Below are 18,957 nucleotides of genomic sequence, written 5' to 3'. Positions count from 1 at the left end.
AACGCTGGATGGAACCAGGTTCGAGATGAAATCTGTTATGCTCCAAATGCTCCAGACTGTTGGACCATTTGGGGTGGGTCGTGGTGAAGATCCTCACGCCCACATGAAGTATTTCCTAGAAACGTGTAATTCATTTGTGATTCCTGGAATCACCCCAGAGGCGATCAAGCTGTCCTTGTTTCCCTATTCTTTGCATGATGATGCAAAACAATGGGTGAGTTCACTAGAGCTTGGTGAAATCACCACATGGGAAAAGATGGTGGAAAAATTTATGCAAAAATACTTCCCACCTACCACCAACGCGAGGAGACGTCGAGAGATTATGAATTTTGAGCAAGAAGATGCTGAGACCTTAAGTGCCGCATGGGAGCATTTTAAGGGATTGGTCAAGAATTTCCCAAACCATGGACTACCACTAACAATCCAAATGGAGATGTTTTATGGAGGATTGAATAGAGCATCGCAGATGGCAACAGACGCAGTAGCAGCTGGTGGACTTATGGACAAATCTTACACTGAGGCTAAAGAGATATTTGACCGCATTGCGAAACACAATATGGAATGGGGGGATGATACGTATGATGGAAGAGCTGACAGGAAGAAGAGATCTCAGAAACACAATATGGAATGGGTGGATGATACGTATGATGGAAGAGCTGACAGGAAGAAGAGATCTCAGAAACACAATATGGAATGGGTGGATGATACGTATCGATTCCAACGTGTTAGCCACACTTTCTGCTCAAGTGGCTACGATGACCAGCTTTCTGTAGAACATAACGTTGGGAAACACATCAAATCAGCAGAAGGTGAATCAGGTAGAGGCGTTTGGGCAGCCCATGGTTAGTTGTGTGGGCCGTGGAGATCCTCACTCCTATGCTGAATGTCCACAAAACCCTCAGTCAGTATACTTCATAAAAAACAACCCATTCTCTAATATATATAACCCTGGATGGAGAAACCATCCGAATTTTTCTTGGACAAGAGGAAATCATCAGGAGCACCATCCAGGGGTGAACCATCAGCAAAGGAATGGACTGCCGCTTGTATTTCAACAAATGCATCAACAACATCAATAACCCTTTAATAGAGGAGGATAGGCGTCGAGCTCAGGATCTCTACTTGAGAATCTATTGAAGGAGTACATAGCCTAGAATGACGCGTTGCTGAAAAGTCAGGTGTCATCTATCAGAAACTTGGAAATCCAGGTAGGGCAGATAGCGAGCGAGTTGAAAAACAGGCAACCTGGAGTTCTACCTGGTAATATTGAAACACCTGGGAACAATAATGGGAAGGAGCAATGTCATGTGGTGACGTTGCGAAGTGGAATAGCTCTTGAAGAAAGAAGAATGAATCCAAGAAATAGCAGTATTTTGAAAGAACGCATCACACGTTTAATGGATCAGGAAGAAAGAACGCCCGAGACTACAAGCCATTCAGAACCCAGTACGTCTAACGCGGGAAAGCTTGAGGTGACTTTGAATGCACCATTCCCTAGGCGTCTGATGAAGAAGAATGATGAACAACAATTCAAGCGCTTTATTGAGCTCCTAAAGCAGTTGCATATCAACATTCCACTTATTGAGGCTTTAGAGCAGATGCCAACGTATGTCAAATTTTTGAAGGACATTTTGACGAAGAAGAGAAAAGTCAGTGAGAAGGAAGTAATAGTGCTAACGCAGGAGTGTAACGCGTTAGTAAGCAACAGTCTACCAAAGAAGCAGAAGGACCCTGGGAGCTTCACAGTTCCTTTTTCGATAGGAGGATTGGATGTGGGTCATGCGTTGTGCGATCTAGGAGCCAGCATTAATCTCATGCCACTTTCAATTTTTAGGAAATTGGGGATTGGCGAAGCACAACCTACTTATGTTACTCTTCTGCTCACTGACAGAACAATTAAGTACCCAGAAGGGAAGATTGAAGATGTTCTGGTGAAGGTTGACAATCTCATATTCCCAGCATACTTTATTATTTTGGACTATGAAGCAGATAGGGAGGTACCAATTATCCTTGGACGCCCCTTCTTAGCTATTGGAAAAGTTTTAATTGATGTGCATAAAGGAGAATTAACTATGCGCGTGGACAATGAAGAGGTGAAGTTTAATGTGCTTAATGCATTAAAGTTCCCAGATAGTGAAGATTGTCAACTAAACAGTATTGAGTTGCCTGAAGAAGAGAATCATGTATGTGAGGTCCTCGCGTTAGAGAAGAACCTGAAAGAATTAGAGCCGCCAAGTTTGAGTGAGCGGTGGACAAAACCAACGCGTCCATCACTTGAAGAACCACCAGAACTCGAGTTGGAACAGTTACCTGGACACTTGAAATATGCATTCCTTGGAACCAACAACACTTTACCTGTGATTATTTTCGCAAATCTTACAGAGCCTAATGAGCAATCTCTCTTGCAGATGCTGAAAAAGCAGAATCGTGCAATAGGCTGGACGCTTGTAGATATCCGTGGCATTAATCCATCTTATTACATGCATAAGATTAGGCTAAAAGAAGGGAAGTTGGGATCAATCGAGCCTCAAAGAAGGCTGAACCCCATAATGAAAGAAGTGGTCAAGAAAGAAATTTTAAAATGGTTGGACGCGGGAGTTATTTATCCTATATCCGACAGTAGCTGGGTAAGTCCAGTCCATGTGCGTTCCTAAGAAAAGGGGAACGACCGTGATAGTCAACAGCAATAATGAACTCATACCCTCGAGGACTGTCACAGGCTGACGCATCTGTATGGATCACTGGAAGCTCAATGCAGCAACTAAGAAAGACCAGTTCCCCATTCCTTTCATCGATCAAATGCTTGACAGACTTGCGGGCAAATAATTTTATTGCTTTATCGATGGATACTCTGGTTACAACCATATTTTGATAGATCTGGAAGATCAAGAGAAGACCACGTTTACTTATCCCTTTGGAACATTTGCATTCAGACGCATGCCCTTTGGGCTGTGTAAAGAAACTGGGATATTTCAAAGATATATGATGGCTATCTTCTCTGACTTCCTAGAAAATACCGTTGAAGTCTTCATGGACGATTTTTCAGTCTTTGGAGACTCATTCCAGTCATGCCTAGATAATTTGGAGGCCGTCCTCGCTCGATGTGAGGAAACAAACTTGGTGCTGAATTGGGAGAAATGTCACTTCATGGTGACTAAAGGAATTTTCTTAAGTCACAAAGTATCTAAGGTTGGCTTGGAAGTAGATGAAGCCAAAATAGATGTCACAGCAAAACTTCCACCACTATCAAATGTTAAAACTTTATGAAGTTTTCTAGGGTATGCTGGCTTCTATAGACAGTTCATTAGAGTATTTTCTCAGATTACGCGACCTCTGAGTGCATTACTAGAGGCAAATCGGCCCTATGACTTTAATGAAGACTACACTGACGCGTTTGAAACCTTGAAGTATGCGTTGACGACAGCTCCAGTACTGATAGCACTTGACTAGACGCAGCGCTTTGCTCTCATATGCGACATGAGTGATGTGGCAGTCGGAATAATGTTAGGGCAGAAGAAGGGTAATTTGATACATCCCATCTCCTACGCGTCCAAAACACTAAATGTCTCTCAGGAACACTATACTACTACGGAAAAAGAAATGTTGGTTGTAGTGTTTGGCATTGAAAAGTTTCGATCTTACTTAGTTGGTGCGTCAGCCACCATATACACCGACCACTCAGCCATAAAATTTCTGATGAGCAAAAAGGACGCGAAGCCAAGGTTGATAAGATGGGTGCTGCTACTACAAGAGTTTGATATTGATATCCAGGACAGAAAGGGAACAGAAAACTAGGTGGCTGACCACCTTTCCAGGCTAGAGAATCAAGAAATGCAAGTCCAAGAAAGTGAAATCAAGGACGCATTTCCTGATGAAAGCCTGTTTAGAGTTGAAGGTAGGGAACCTTGGTATGCGGACATAGTCAATTATTTAACCAGCAAGCAATTTTCTAGGAACTTCAACTCTCAGCAAAAGAAATGGTTAGTTCATGACAACAAGTTTTAATTTTGGAAAGAACCGTTTCTATATAAAGGCCCTGACTCCATAATGCGTCGATGCGTTCCGGAGGAGGAGACACAATGCATCTTAGCTAAGTGTCATGACTCTCCTTACGGAGGGCATTTCGGCGGGCAAAGAATTGCAGCGAAGGTCCTTCAAAGCGGATACTTTTGGGCCACCCTCTTTAAAGATGCGAGGGAATTTGTTCGAAAATGTGACCCCTATCAACGCACTGGGAATATTTCTTTAAGGGACGCAATGCTCTTGAACAATATTCTCGAAGTTGAGCTGTTTGATGTTTAGGGCATAGATTTTATGGGACCTTTTCTCCTGTCATGTGGCCAACAATACATCCTACTTGCAGTAGATTATGTATCTAAGTGGGTAGAAGCAGTAGCCTGTGCTAGGAATAATGCGTCCACTCTATCTAAGTTTCTTACCAGGAACATCTTTACACACTATGGAACGCCAAGAGCCCTGATAAACGACAAAGGTACGCACTTCATTAATCGCATCATTTTCAAATTACTTGCAAAATGTAATGTTAGGCATAAAATCGCCACTGCCTACCACCCACAAACAATCGGTCAAGCGAAAGCATCAAATCGAGAAATCAAGTCTATCCTGGAGAAAGTCGTCAATGCAACGCGGAAGGATTGGGCACAGAGGTTGGATGAAGCGCTCTGGGCCTACAGGACTGCTTACAAAACACCTATAGGTATGTCTCTATACTCTCTTGTATTTGGAAAAGCTTGTCACTTACCTTTAGAGTTGGAGCACAAGGCGTTTTGGGCAGTTAAGAAGTTAAACATAAACTTGGACGCCACGGGCGCTCAACGCAAACTTCAGCTCAATGAGCTCGAGGAGTGGCAATTGAACGCGAGAACAACAAGCTATACAAAGAAAAGACAAAGCGTTGGCATGACCAATACATTAGTCAGAAAGAACTTGTTGTTGGCCAAAAAGTTCTATTGTTCAATTCACGTCTGCGTTTGTTTCCAGGAAAACTAAAATCCAGGTGGTCAGAACCCTTTATCATTAAGATAATCTTTCCATATGGAGCTGTGGAAATAACATGAGAATATGACACCAACGCATTCAAAGTAAACGGCCAAAGAGTGAAGCCTTACTTTGAAGATGGATTGGAACGCCAAAGTTCATCTCTCGCACTACACGAAGCCAGTTGAGGCCCGCGTCGAGGTATCCCTGCATTTGCATCGCCATATATTCCAGGGACGCTTCCTCTATCCTTGTCTTTTTGCATTCTGTATTTTACGATGCGTTTGAATTTGTTGATTTATTTGTTTGTTGTTTTAAGATTGATTGTTCTTTGTTTTTGCTTTTATACAAGTTGGAAATTTGTTTGTTTTTCTTTAAAAGTTGTGTATAATCGAGTGGGAATAACGGACGTGTTAGACGCAAGTCTAACGCATGGCCCAGTTGAAGGGACGCATCTCGAGAACACAAAAACACTCGAGTATTTAGAAACCCGAGATGTCTCTTCAACTTTACATTTATTACAGACGTTAGGCGCTGCCTGACGTCAGCCACTAATTCTCTCTCAACCTATAAAAAGACCCAACGATTCGAGTGCCTTCTTCTTCTTCATTCACTCTCGAGTTCTCTGAGAAATAAAAAACCTAGCCTCTTCGTCTCCCTCGATTCCGATTCGCTCAAGCTTCTCTGGCCACAATGTCGTCCGCCTCAGATAGCTAGAACCAGACCTTGAGCTTTGGGAACGACTCACCGGTAAGCTTCTATTCTTCGTCCTCTATTTTGATTTCACCTCCCCCGTACCCTAGAAAAACCACCAAAACCCTTACCCAAACCAAACCCACGCACAACAGAGCCACCTCTTCTTCCCAGCGGCCGTCTAGGTCGAAACTATCCCTAACACATACGAAACTCCCTTCCAAAACCTCCAAAGCCTTCGTTACCCCTCTGGCCAAAACCCCTTAACCTAAACCTAAGACCCTTCAACCAAAATCCAAAACTACGCCTAAACCAAGGGCCAAAACACCTACAAAACCAAGGACGCGTCCGTCATCTACGGCCACCTTTAAACCCTACACCAGGCCTGCCCCACCACCCGTCATTCCTAACATCACTATGGTGGGTGCAACGCATGACCCACTCCTAGCCTACCTCCACAACGCACCATCACCAGCTGTGTGTCCACCACTTTTGATCCAGCCCTTAGCCACCATTTATCCAGTGGAATCCGACGCGTCGAGCCAAACACCTCATTCGCCCATCATCATATCCTCCCCTGGGACGCCTCATACCCCAGTGGAATCCTCTTCATCTACTCCACCCATACCCTTCTCTGATAGTCCTGCGTCAAAGCGCAATCTTGAAGAGTTGGCAGAATTGGCTCGACTGGACGAGCAGGAAGTTTTTGGTGCGATCTTGTCGTCTCTCAATCAAAGTCAAGAAGAAGAGCAGGTGGTGCGTTCAGACCCACCGAACGCATCACTTGAATTAGACGAAGTGGAACAGTATGCTATGATGCTTGAAGAGGAACTAGAAGAAGAATTAAGAGAAGAAGGGGAAGAAGAAGATAGAGAAGAAGGGAAAATTGACTCTGATGCATCTCAATCACGCCCATCCGACATGAATGAAAGGCTCTTAAAATAAGAAAGAATAACAAGGAAAAGAAAGTTAATATTGGAGGAAGAAGATGAGCAATCTGCATCCGACCCTGAGGATACAACGCATGGAAGTAGCTCAAGGCCTGACGTACTAAAGCAGGACTTGGAAGAATATCAGCCCGTAAGGCAAGGGTGAAGGAAGACGACTCTCCAAAGGGAATTGGAGAATGAACTGAGAGAGCTGGAAAGGGAAGCCAAAGAGCACGCGACAAGAAAGTGCAAGGTAACCAACGCGTTACCTATGAAGACCTCGGGAAGAAAGCATCAATTTAATGACATACTTGTAGAAAAGGGCTTCTTTCCCGAGCGCCACCCACAACCAATATATATAACAGAAACAATAAACGCATTGGGGTGGAATCAGTTCTGCATTGGGCACACCTGTATTTGGCCTAACCTCGTCCACATGTTCTACAACAGTGAGTTTGATATGGAGAAGAACACAACTTTTGTTGATGGGGTGTTAGTGCGTTTCTCAATTGACAAGATAAACGAAGTGTTCAACATTGACAGTAATCCAGACGTGGAAGGAAATCGCATCTTTCCATGACTCACCATTGGCCCCGCCAAAAGGGAGTTCTGATCAAACGCACTAAGAACCAACTCATATAGATCAGAACATCCTTTATTACCTTCCTTCACCCCAACCAAGTCCAATTTCCAACCTTGTGTCCCCTCCAATAACCTTTGAACCAACTGGGCTAGGGTCAAGCAACGTAGCAAATTTTGAAGACCCAGTTGGAAGAAATGAAGAACTAACACCACCTCAACGTAGCACAGACTTAGAATAGTTGAAAACTTTTATCAGTGATCAACTCAAACCACTGGCCACATCTATCGAAGGTCTTCAACAATAAAATCGGGTTCTAAGAGATTATCAAGGCAGCAAACAAGACGGATGCAAGACCAATTTGTTTACACAACGCAATACATCAATTAGGTTTTGGTTGGAATGTTTGCTCTGCCTCCACTATCTGCCCATCTTAAAAACCCTTTGCATTTTATGGATGAAGACCCTGAGGAAGAACGCAGAGATGACACGCCAGCACAATAGAGTTTTGGGGTATTCGGTTATTTTTGTATTTTGATTTAATTGTTTTTTTGTATCTGCTTGACCTATTTGTTTACTTCATGTGAATTTATGAAAATGAATGAGAAATTCCTATCATTTTGTTCCTTGCATTTGACCTTGGCATACTTGATTTTTGTTCTTTAGATATTTCCTGAGTCTTGTGCTTTGCATGACCTCAATGATATCAACTATATGAAATCTATAAGTATAGAGTAGGTGTTAGTAAAATCAACAAGGCCTGAACTTCTCTAAAAATGTTATGTTTACCTTCTAACGCGTGCAAGCTTTAAGTCTTAAACTCCTTTCAGACTCTCAAAGTCTTTTTTAAATTTTGTTTCTCTTTTAGCAATGAGTATAACTCATCTCCAAATTTGGGGATGAGGAAAATCCAAGTTAAGACGCATCAAATGGGTACATTATAAAGAAAAGGGAACAAAATAAGAAAAATATTAAACGCAACTCCTCTGTCATTACTTCAAAAGAAAAACCTTAAAATTGCATGAGTTTAGTTGGAACAGGCACTTAGCCGTAATTGGATGCTCACATGACACCCGTGGGGGCAAGCCAAAATGAAAGTGGGATACCTGGAACAATGCATGGGTAAGTGAGTTCATAATTTTTTTTTCTTTTTATCCGATATTTATTTTAAAAAGAGCATCTAACGCATTGCTGGTTTAGAAAAAAAAGGGAATGTTTTGAGAAATAAAAGGAGTTGTGATAAAAGGCCTGCTACACCTGAAACTAAACATTAGTCCTTTTAGAAAAAAGTCAATCTGAGTTATATTTTCAAAACTCTTATCTCAAACTTATAACTGATCTGCACACTTAAAGACAAAGGAGATAACAAAGAATTATTTTGGAATGCTTGAGAACAAACATTGGTCAAATTTGGAGGTGGTGATAATTTGTAGAAATACAAGTTATTTTTGCTTTTAAGTTGGAATAACTAAGGTTTTTAATGATAAATTCTCCTCATTTTTAGAAGAAACGCATGGATTTATTCAAAAATTAGTAAACTCATACAAAATAAGTTTTATTTCTAAATATCGCGGCAATACGCATTGTATTGCAGGATTTCAGCGCGAAGATTAACGCTAACGCATTAGATAAGTGTCGCAAGAAAAGCTTTAACGCATGGGCCATGCGTCGGAGGGTGTTCAACGCAAAGAATTTACATTAATCTAGGCTGATTGTGTCACATCACTACTTGTAAGTATGGGCACCTGCAGCAGGCGGCGTCTGAAAAAGCTTCCACGCAGCAGGTGAAGTCTGAAAAGCTTCCGAGAGTCAGGCGGCTAACCAGGGCATGGACTTTAATGCTGACCAAGGAATGGACTTTAATGCTACCCATTCACCAAGTGGACGTGACCGATGCCTATAAATAGATGAAATCCCTCCAGAGTAAAGGAGTTCGGGAAATTATCAAGATCCTTACTCTCTATATATTGTAATCATAGTTTTAGTTCTGTAGAAGCTGTGCTGTGGTGCTAAGACAATCAGAAGGGTAGAGAACCACCACCACCGCCAGTCAGGGAGCGGAGGAAGCCAATCTTGAGAAAGATATTTCGTCCAATTCCTAAACAAGTGATTGTACATAACGAGATTGAGCCAAAGAAATACAAGAGATTGTATTATTTGGCTTGACTCAGTTTCCTTCTTCTCATTTATCACTTTCATTCCAGTTGATTAAATATTGCTTTTGTAAAGACTCTCTGTTTCTTTATAAAATTCACATATTTGATCTATCATACTTTTCCATTGTCTGTCTCTTGTTTATGTTGAATGCATTAATACTTTATGCAAAACTTCATTTCAACGCTTAAGCCAACTTGACAACTTGGTGAAAGTATCCTTAGCCTAGATTATTCGCGAGAGTAAACAAGTAGAACGCCTCATACATCTAGAGATAGACTTACTGGTGTTTATTGCATTCTGTGTTAGACACATGCACCCTAGAGATAGGTTTTGTATGTTATTCGCATTGAAAAGTGTTGAATAAAGTCTAACGCATAAACAAAAGATAAGCAAATCATCCCATTTCATCCACATCACATCCTTGTTGTGTACACTCATCTTAGACCAACGCGTCCACTTACATTTAAATCCATTTTCGCATGATCCATCACTCACCACTCAATTCTTTTTTATCTTCTTGCATAGGCACAATAATTTGGTGTATATAATACATTTCTCACATTTAATTAGGAAGACCCCTATAGTAGATACAACACAAGGTCTGCGTTTGGTTGACTGAATCCATGAGTTCGACCCTGGACTTACCAGGAACCTAAATTAGATTTATACTTGGGTCTGGTTTAGGAAAACTTGAATGCCATTAGAAGGAGTTGTGTGCGTTTTGTTGCATATATTTGATGCCCCAACATGTTACATTTACTTAAATGCATCACTTACACTTAAAACTTATTCTTCCAATTTAGTTTATACAATATACTCCTAGAGCGAATCACGATAGCAACGAACAATGGTGGTTGCTAAGCATTGCACCAGTGTTAGATTTTCTTGTCTTATAGGAAAATTGTTTGATTCCTCCCAATTATTACAATTTCACAATGTGTACCTTTTGGTATTTGCAGTTGATGTTGTCTGTGGGAATTAATTTATCAATTTAATCCTCTACCCAAAACCGTACGTTACAAGAAAATTAGTAATACTATCATTGACCAATATTTTTCTAGAGTATATGATCAATAGATTGGTCATTAGGGTTAGTCATTGGAGATGATCAATGTAGTTGGTCATCAGAAGTAGTAGTCACGCGAAGTTGGATGTCAGAGGTGGTCATTTTCTGAGATGATCTTCGTCGAAGGTAGTTGTTGGAAGTGGTCATCATGTGAAGGTTGTTGTTGGAGTTTGGTTAGAGGTGATCGCCAAAATGGATTGTCGAAGGTGATTGTCAAAGCATGTTTCTAGAATTAGGAGTGGAAACGGTTCAGTTCGGTTTCATGGCCAAATCGATCCGAATTGATTTTTTTAAAAAAAAAAGTATATACAAAACCGAACTAAACCGAACCCATTTATTTATTAAAACCAAACCGTAGATTTTTCTTTTTCTTTTCTTTTTTTTTTTGCCACGTCGTAGAACCCTAGATTTCGACACTCATACCTCTGCTTCCACTAACGTTGAAGTTATTACTCTTCCACTCCCCTACATACCAAGCGCCATCGTCTCTCAGATGGAACTACCTCTTTCAATATCGACACCATTGACATCTCTACCCTCAGTTTGATTGATGGCGATGAGCCTTTTATTGTTGCTGACTTTTACACCCATTGGAGCTTCCGTTTGATTGGTAGGAAGCCGTGGTAGCGTGGATCTAGATCGGTTTCTAGGCGGAATAGTGATCGGAGTGGGACCAGGGGCAAGCTAAGCTCATACTTCTAAAATGAAAAATGGTAAATCATTTTAAAGAAAAGAATTTCAAATGTTAAAACTTCATTATAATCTTTCTCCAAACCCACGGTAGAGGAGAGACTAACGATCACTTTGAACGATTACGAAGAGCGAAATAATCGTGCCTCAAAAATTGTAACCTTCATCGCCCCTCTCAACGAATTTTGTTTCACCTCCTAACCCAACTCAAAAATTGATTTGCAAGTAGCAAGTATATCTGATATACTTTCGGTGTATAAGTCAATTGATGTACTTTAGTTTTTCAATATCAGCTATAATATAAAGTATATCATTTCTACAACTAATATCCAATGATTTTAATTGTGTCACAATGAAAGTTGTTTTTGTTTTTTGTGTTTTTATATGAAATTGTTTTCATTTAATTAGTTCAATTTCAATGGTCTAATTTAAGTTTTGGAATTAAATTTCTTATGTTTTCAAATTTCTAATTCAATTATGGTTTTATATCTTAATTGCATTAATTGTGTCAACTGATATATTAAATATAAAGTATACTAGTTAATTTGTTCTATTTTTTAAACTTTAATGACATGCAAGTTACATTTAATTTGGTATGTCAATTATATAATGTATATACCTCATATTTCATATAGTTGTTGATTGATATAGATTTAGTGAGAAAGAAAAGCATATTAACAATATTTTTGATATACCAATTATGAAATATATCATTCCAAATGATAAAATTCAAAATATAATATTGGTATTTCATTTTTATGTCATTACTAATTCAAAATGTATTAGGTATATCATTAGTATATCATGTATATCAACATTCATTCAAAATGCAATACTAAGTATTACATTGGTGTACCGGTAGTTTATTAATACGCACAAGTGCACACGTCGAGTGATAATATAATTAAAACGATCTTAGCCAAGTATTGTCCTATGAGAAATTGGTTTTCATTTCTTTTAACTACTTAAAGATTCTTCGAATTTTATCTAGGGAGACTGAATTGCAATAAATATTAATCTATCTAAACCTATAAAAGCAACTAACAGTAACAAATAGGGAGAAACTAAATAGATACACGTCCAAGGGTAATGACTTCGTTGATGAATTAACTAAATTAATTATTTGAATGATTTTATGTTAACTATAGACTTAGAAGTCTAATATCCCAGTACCCTCCCTCGAGTTCAACCTTTTCTAACACTTAACCATTAATTCATTTTCATGCAATTAATTAGACTAAACATTAGGATCCTTCATTATTCATCTCTATTAACCTCCAATTACTTTAGTGCATACCTGATTAATAGTTCAACAACTTTAGTGCAAAAAGTTCTATACTTTTTTTCCTTGTTCCTATCATTCATTGAGCACTATATTTCTATGTACTTAATTTTTTAAACCAACAAAAGGTCATACACATAAATATATTAGTAGGTTGTTTTGTCTTATGTTGATGTCTATTTGGGCTATTAGAAATGTACTATTATATGAAAAAGTTCTTTGTATGGTTAATAGCCTTTTGTTAGTGAAGAGGGACATAAAGATACTTGTTCTTCCTTTAATTGTTTGATCCTTTTGTACTTTTTAATTTTCTTCAATTGTTAGAAAGCCATGGAACCCAATGAATTATTGTTGAGTCGTATTTGGTGATTAATTAGTTAAAAGCTTGCAGGTAGTTTAAGGATAAGTATATAAGGAATATTATAAAATTTTGAAGTATGTTTGGACTCTAAAAAAGCTTGTTCTTGTTGTTTAATCTTCTTTTCTCCTTTTTGAAAAATTTTGGTTTGGGAGGGGGTGGTTACTTAGATGGTGGATATTTGCTTTCTACTAGTAAGATGTTTGATGATTTGTCTCCAACACTAGACACTAATTCTTAATGTGCTTTTGTTCTTCCGTTTTCATTAGAATATGAGTATTTGATTTTCTATTTTTGATTAACAGGGCTTCAACCGAGATTAAATGAAGCAATTTTAGGTTGTTTCGGGCAACTTCAGTATTAGTGATTTTTAATTGCTATTTTGGTTTGAGTTTCAATTTACACTTGGTTGGTTGATTATCCATTAACTTTTAGCTTATTGATCGCCAGGTACAGTTTTCCTTGCCATGACTTGGCTTTCCAGAATATTAAACATAGTTATCTTTTAGAGGTTTAAAGTAATGCTATCTCTTATTTTTAACTTGAATTAGAAAGCAAAAGAAGAGACTATGAGTGTTGTTCAACACCTTCATGGAGTTGAACATGATGTGAAAGCCGTTCGATCTATGACGCAAAGAGTGATTTTGGCTCAGAAAGAGATGGTCCGTACTTGCTTTACTCAAAGTAGCTTCTCACGTCAGTTTGCATTTAGAGATGAATTGTTCAATGTTTCTTATTTTAGGAAGAAGTTGTTCTTAAAAGGTGTTGGCTTGCTCACTACTGGGGCCTGGCTGCAAAATATGGTAAATCAGATGACATGCCTCTTTCATTTGTTACTTTGAATTCTACATAGCTCTTTTTCATATGCTGAAGTTCTTAGTTGAATCTAGCAATTTCTTGTTTTTTTTTGCATTATATCATCCCGTTGTCGGAAATGTAAATATCATGAAAGATTTATCATTTGGCAAATTTTACTTAGACCTCGATCAAGTCATAACTATTGTAGAACCTCAGCTTCCATGTATGTGCGAACCTTTTTACTTGTCTTTTAATTTGGCCAATAGCTTCTTGCAGTTCATTAATCTTACTTGTTGCTTTACCATATCTATTTTTGCTTCAGGCATTTGTATGGATATTGTTGTGACTAAGTACGAACACTGGTAATCTTTAGCACCACTGCCATTTGAGATTGTTTTTTCTGCGGGGCAAAAGGCCAAGGAGGAATTTTCTCGAAAAGGCTAGTTCCTTTTTGGTGCTTATACTTTAGTTATTGATCTTCCTGCCACTGCTATCTAAATCATCCAAATTCTCACTATACTTGATCATGGAAAATTATTCTATGGAATCCTATCTTTGCTTGTGGATCTTTTTAGTGCCTTCAATTTCTAGTGTATAAATCCATAATGCTATTGAAAATGCTATTCAGTCAATTGCAGCCGCAAATGTTTCCCTTTTGTATTCGTTTATCAGTTGGATTCTTGATTGTTTTTTATTATGTCCATTCATGTATGTTATGTTCATCATGATTTTTATCAATGAAAAGGATTGGTTTCTTTCAACTTGAAGTAATTCTTTAAGTTCATGCTCAATTTGCCTCCAATAAAATACATAATTATGGTTCAGATGCCATTGTCAACTCATTTATTGGAGTTCACTTGAATAATTTTCGTTGCTTTTATCATTCTTAATTTATCTAGTTTTTATGACATATTCAAAGTTAAATTTCTTGTCCTACCTCTTATTGTACATTTTTGTCTATCTATATATTGTTTCTATGGTAACTTTGTTGATTATTAATGAACCACATATTTTTAAGTTGTTTTGAGAGTCAAAATGACAATTATGCACATTGTATATAATTTTGACATTCAATTATGGCTTTGAGAGCCAAACTGATGCTAATTTACCTTTTATGAAGGTAGATGAAGATCAAAGATGGAAGCTCAATTTCATGAAGCTATAATCTTCATAACTTGATGAATTTTGTATTTTGTAAACCTTGAATAGTTGAAAATTACATTTGATGTATTTCTTATATTATTGGATAATTTCTTTAGTTTCTAATATAAACTGATTACTAAATTTCAATAATGAAAGGAAGTCATCGTATTTAATGCATACATTGTGAAATATTTCATGTGTCTATTTAACTTAAAACAAGTGCTTGTAATGTAAATGGACATAATTTCAATATTTTTTGTTCTAATATAAGATTAAAGATATATATATANGATATTGTTTGGATAACATAAGACTAAGCTATATATATGATATAATAGCCTTCCTTTGCAAAAAAAAAAAAATATATGATATAATAGCCTTAAAAAAAGATTATGATATGTCAAAGAAAGCATTAAGAAAAGGTTATTATATAATAAAGATAGCATTGAGAGCAAGCTATTATATGTTAAAGATAGTTTCAATGACTAATGCTATTGAATGTTTTCATAGCCATGTATACATGTTATATCTTCATACTCTATTATAGCATCCATTATAGCTCTACAAAAAGACTATAAAAAGTCCCAGACTTTTAATAACATGGGCTATCAGAACCTTCAAAAAAGGTTATGAAAGGTCTTTTATAGTTTTTCGTTAGTTATTGTATTCATTATTTCTTGTAGTGCTTAGACGTTGCCAAACATACTCCACAAGCCAATGTAGTTCAAGATGACATTATTGCTACAGTTGTGGTGGAGGCGAATTTGGTGGAGAACAAGTCTGATTGGATCCTAGTGAATCCTAGACACTTGAGCATCAAGGCATGTATGCTTAAACCAGGATCTCTTTCACGATTTCCAGAACAACGACAATGATGAATGTGTTTTCATAATAAATTCAGCAATTGCTAGTGTTCTTGGAAAAGGGAAGATTTTATTGAAATTTACTTGTGGAAAAACTCTATCGTTAGTGATGTATATGTTCCTTCTTTGTGTAGGAATTTGTGTCGGGGAGTCTGTTGAACAAAGCGGAGCTTAGAATTGTGTTTGATGCTGACAAGGTTATCATCATAAAAATGGTGACATTTTTGGTAAGAGATATCTGTCTAATGGTCTGTTCGTTCTGAATGTTGTTTATGCTCCTATTTCCATGAATGAAAATGCCTCTCATTTTGCCTATATGATTAAATCATTTGATATGTGACATGGTAGATTAGGAATGTTAATATTGCATCAATCAAAAGGCTTAAAAATTTGCATCTTATTAATGTATCTGATGTTGGGGTTGATGCCCTAAATCTTGTAGGGTCATGTAGTTTGTAAACACCTGTATGAACAAACTTTTGTGATGTAATAATATAAGATATTTTATTCACTTCGGTGTTTGAAATATGAGATATTTTAGTTGCATTAACCACAAACCAATAAACTAAGATCCTTGGTTATCGTTGTAACTTAAGCATGTATATGATGACATACAAGTGAATCGTGCTTTAAGTGATAACCTAAATGGTCTGTAGTATATGGATATAGGAGAGAAACCTTATCCTGATGACGCTACGAGTGTGGCCCGCTTTGAAGATGTTATAAGTGTTGTAAAGTACTACAAATGGTCTGATCATGTATATGTTACAGGTGTTGTTCCTGCACTAACAGTCAGGTTAGCATTATTCTGCAATTCTCCTGAACATGTATATGTTGTTCCTACACTTCGTTACACCCTTATAACTTTCCTCGATAAGTTGCAAACGTTCCAATCCTTGCTAAAAAGCAAGGAGAAGACAGTTAGTGAGGCCAATGTTGCTTCATCATCTAAAAAGTTCCACCGAGATTCGACCTCAGGAACTAAGTCTACACCTTCTTCTTCTGGCACTAACAAGTGGAAGAAAAAGAAGAGTAGTAAGGGGAAGGGGAAGGCACCGGCTAACCTACAATCTACCGCTTAGCGGGGTAGGCAACCAGCATCGGTTGAAAGAGGAAAATATTTTCACTGCAACCAGGATGGGCACTGAAAGCGAAAATTCCCCCGTTGGTTAAATGAGAGGAAGAAGGCAAAGGCCAAGGCCAGACAAGGTAAATATGATTTACTAGTTTTGGAAACTTGTTTAGTGGAGAATGATGATTCAGTCTGGATTATAGATTTTGGGGCCACTAATCATGTTTGTTTTTCTTTTCAGGGGATTAGATCCTTAGCGGCAGCTTGAGACTAGTGAGTGCGATGCGAGTAGGCACCAGGTAGTGTCTCAGTTTACAGTGGCCGTGGGGGCCTCCAGTTTGACTTTACATTAGTTGATCATTTTAAATGATATATACGTTGTTCCCGAAGTTAAGAAGAAATTGATTTCTGTAAAGTGTTTGCTTGTGATTAATACTACTCTTAACTTTTCACCTGTGAATATAGTTTTTTAATCAAAATGGTGTTGAGTAATGTTCAGCTTTACTGGAAATATTTGTTGGCTAAGTGAAGGAAATCAGACTCCGAGATTTCCATGTAGCCAGCAAAAATAGAAACATTCCAAATTACAATCATTGAAATGAACAATACAACATACAGATGCATACAGAAACTGTACTGATACAATTTAAGTATAGAAATTATTACGAGCATAAACTCAAATGAACCAAGAGAACTCTACGAAAATTGAAGATGATCTCACGCTTCTTTGTGCCGGATCGGCTTTGAACACAGCAACATCGAACACTCGATTAGATGACCGCAACAACAGCAGCACGAACACCTTCCTCTGCTCTCTCCTCAACGATTCGCTCGGTTACAGAAAAACCTCCTCAGCAACATTTGACATGACTCTCCACGAACTTAACAGGTTCGAGTTGAGTATGACACCACCGAAAAGCGTCTACCATGGCATTCTCGATTGAGATCCAGAAAGGTGAGGCTTTTGTTCGGACTTGGTATGAAGACGAAGGAGGGAACAACCGATCGCGTACACGATAGGCAAGTGGGATGATGGCGGAGACTATCTTATAGGTCGATGCCCAATCGTTTAGTTAAAGTTATGCGATCGTCTAGCAAAAGTTATGTGATTGTTTAGCTCATTGTATAGCTCAATGTTTGTCGCCTAAAAACACTACACGATCGTTTACTTTGGGCAAGCGATCGTTTAGCAAAAGCTATGCGATCGTTTGGGAAATACTGTACGATCGTTTAGCTCGCACAAGCTGTCGTTTAGCAAATCTATATTTACTTGACGACTACCGTGAGATCCTTTTTGTGCGAGAGAAAAATCTCAAAAAACTTTTTATGAAAACTTTTCAATAGTTACTAAAATTAGGAAAACTATTTTCCTTTTATCTCACGGTTACCATGAAAATCCAATAACCACCCACTTAATTGTTATTAAAGAAAAAGAATTAACTATCCAATAGTTAATATTATTATAAATATAAATGATAACAAACTTATCATACTATACTTATAACCTATAGTTTTAATATTTCATCTCATGAAACATATAAACCATAGTTCTTTTTCTATTCCATGGCACTTAATGTAAATCTCATTTACATCAATCCTCCACTAGATGTATCTCATACATCATACCGATTATATCATATATAATCAAAATACCTCTTGTTAATTTGAACATTTCAAATCAACATTAAGAACTGATCCTCAACTGAATCCATTGAGCTACCAAGAGGACCTCATGGACTTGTAGCTCGAAGCTCCAACGGTACGTGAATAACTAACTAAACTCTTTAGTCACGGGATCTACCTTTAACTACTAGACACTCCACTAAAGACCGACAACTGAACTCTCTTACCACAGATATATTATGTGTCCATCTTAACCAATCAGCAGTGCGACAACCCTTCACAGATCGCTCGTAAGTACAGCTGGGCCAATTATCGTTATGCCTCCGTAGTTACATTTGTCTCCTTAAGTACCACTGATCCCTCTAATGAACATAAGTCATAGTCCTACTATGACTGAGTCTTCTCTTCCAAAGAGAAGTTGTGGTCACTATGTTCAAGCCCCGAAATTAGCCTTTAAGGGAGCAATCTCTCTACTTATCCTTGCTTCGGGAAATAAGTGAATTCCAACTTGTTGATTGAGTTCCCAGCTCCCAGATCAGACAAGTCCCCAAAAAAATAGGCATGTTGAGTTGGCAATCTGGCCACTCTCACCCATACTAATCAAAGGATGCCTTCAAAGGCAGAAGTTCCCAAAACACTCAGGATTGAGGTCATGTCACCTATGGTCGTTTAGGTGAGATGTAAGTCTCTAGTATCAACAGCGTT

General features: G+C 38.0%; 1 non-coding gene across 1 annotated transcript; it reads right to left on the bottom strand.

The window, feature by feature from the left end:
• Window positions 1-307: 307 nt before the first annotated feature.
• LOC120089614 lies at window positions 308-411 on the bottom strand. The gene has a single exon (XR_005485287.1). It is a non-coding gene; the product is annotated as a small nucleolar RNA R71 (small nucleolar RNA).
• Window positions 412-18,957: the final 18,546 nt, after the last annotated feature.

This window comes from Benincasa hispida, chromosome 10 (assembly GCF_009727055.1).
Source record: "Benincasa hispida cultivar B227 chromosome 10, ASM972705v1, whole genome shotgun sequence".
Lineage (NCBI taxonomy): Eukaryota > Viridiplantae > Streptophyta > Magnoliopsida > Cucurbitales > Cucurbitaceae > Benincasa > Benincasa hispida.
The sequence above is the reverse complement of the archived record's forward strand: the minus strand, read 5'-3'. Positions and strand labels throughout refer to the sequence as shown.